Source organism: Hydra vulgaris, chromosome 01 (assembly GCF_038396675.1).
Source record: "Hydra vulgaris chromosome 01, alternate assembly HydraT2T_AEP".
Lineage (NCBI taxonomy): Eukaryota > Metazoa > Cnidaria > Hydrozoa > Anthoathecata > Hydridae > Hydra > Hydra vulgaris.
In genome coordinates, this window is record NC_088920.1 from 31,533,579 (window position 1) to 31,535,569 (window position 1,991).

The 1,991-nt window shown below is 29.9% G+C and overlaps 1 long non-coding RNA gene across 1 annotated transcript; it reads left to right on the plus strand.

Annotated features, from left to right (window-relative positions):
* LOC136074865 (uncharacterized) lies at nt 1–1,398 on the plus strand. Its single transcript, XR_010635515.1, has 2 exons — nt 1–818; nt 1,027–1,398. It is a non-coding gene; the product is annotated as an uncharacterized LOC136074865 (long non-coding RNA).
* Nucleotides 1,399–1,991: the final 593 nt, after the last annotated feature.

Here is a 1,991-nt window from a genome sequence, read left to right on the forward strand (position 1 = left end):
TCACCAGCATATAGCATCTGTTAACTATTTTCTGTCACCAGGATTGTTTCGACCTCTCGCAATTGGAAGTTTATTATTTTTAATTCATCAGTTCACTCTTATTGGATACATTAATTATTTATCTCATCTTCTAATGCATTTTAAGGAATTATATACTATTATAATTTGCTTTTTATTACAATTGGTACTATCATTAGTGGGATGCTTTATAGTTGAACGATTCTATCGCAGATATCTTCTTCTTTTTGGAAGTACTATTTTGCTTTTTTGTAGCATCGGCTTTGCAGTTTTATCCGATCTCAAGAAGGCAAATGATAAAATGTGGGTAGCCTACCTTATCATATATGCGATAATATTTATCACTATTTGGGGTTCATTACCTTGGATTATAGCGTCTGAGATTTTTCCGCCTCGTGCTCGAGGACTTCTTGGTGGTATTGTTAGATCATTTATTTGGCTGTTGTTTATTCCTATGGAAAGGCTTTTTCTATGGCTGGTTTTTGAAAATGGCTCTCTTTGGTTTACAAGTAGTGTATCCTTCATTAGTATTCTGTTTGTTTATTATATTGTACCGGAAACGAAAAAACTTACGTTGGAAGAAATTGAGCATTACTATCTTATCTATCGTGGCTTTCGAAATTATTTGCTTTAAATGAAAACATTGTCTGCTATTTACCTTAAAATAAATACTGTCCGCTACATATTCTTACATAAATTATATTAGAAATGATGATTTTTTTATTTATGCATTTAATTTTCAACTTGTTTATGCTACTAAGTAAACGGTTTGTTTACCAGTGTAGGAAGGAAAAAACCAGGTAGTAAATTTAGTAGAAAATTGCTATATATATGCCATATCTATTATAAAAAATTTTGATATATTATAATATAACTGTTTGACTGATACTTATTAGGCTTTTTATAACGGCGAGTTATTTAATTTAAATGTAGGTCTTGTTTTTTTTTTATTTTTTGTGTCTTTTTTTGCAATAAATAATAATCTTAAAATAATTTGAAACTTTCCAGCAAACATTCTATAGCGGAATTATAGTGGACTTATACAGTTTATGCTGCACGAGGATTAACTAGAACCTACACAAAATATCTGGCAGGAAAACTCGCGTGGGTTCAATTTAGAAACAGCAGTCAAAATACGATTGAAGACTGCCACTAATCCACTAAAACGCCGATGAGCAAAACTGCAGTAGTCCACTCAAAATGCCACTAAAACACCGATGATTGCGTTTATTAAAGTTGTTATTTAGAAACTTTACAAACTTTTTTTTAATGAAGTAAGTAGCTTGGCTTAGTGGTACATATGTAGTTTTAATGTTTATATCTAGTATTTGATTTTTAATAATTTTAATAAACAAAAAGGACATATTTCAATGTTTTTCAGATTTAAAAAAACTATTTTTTTAAATATTCTACCCGTGGTGATAATTGTCCCCAGTTTCCACAATTATACTGGCCCAATACTCTATTCCCAAAAGTTTATCCGATTATATACATGAGTCACCCAATCGTTCAAATGAATAGGGCTATTTTTACAGTTTTTATAATAAAATTATTTAACTAGTTTTTAATAGCATTGATAAAACTGAAAAGATTCTTAGTTAAAGTACTAAAATCAACTTTACGCATATCAAAAGTAATATATTTCAAAGAGTAAGTATGCAGAGAGGCGATTTTAGGATAGGGCGTTGCGTGATAATAAAATAAGATGATTTTTAAATTATAGTTGGTATTTTGATTAACTAAGTTCGCTAATCGGGTATTTGACACAATTCGGTCGGGTGAATTTTAGTTTTAAGGAACTTTTTTTTTGTTTTTGTTTTTAAGGACCAACCCTCACCCTTCACCGGCCAACCCTCGCATTTTATTCTCAGAATCGCCTCTAAGTATGCATTTATTGCAAATTTGAAATACTATTAAACATTAGGCCGTTAAATTAAAAAAAAATTATTTTTCTGTTAAATACAAAATAACCT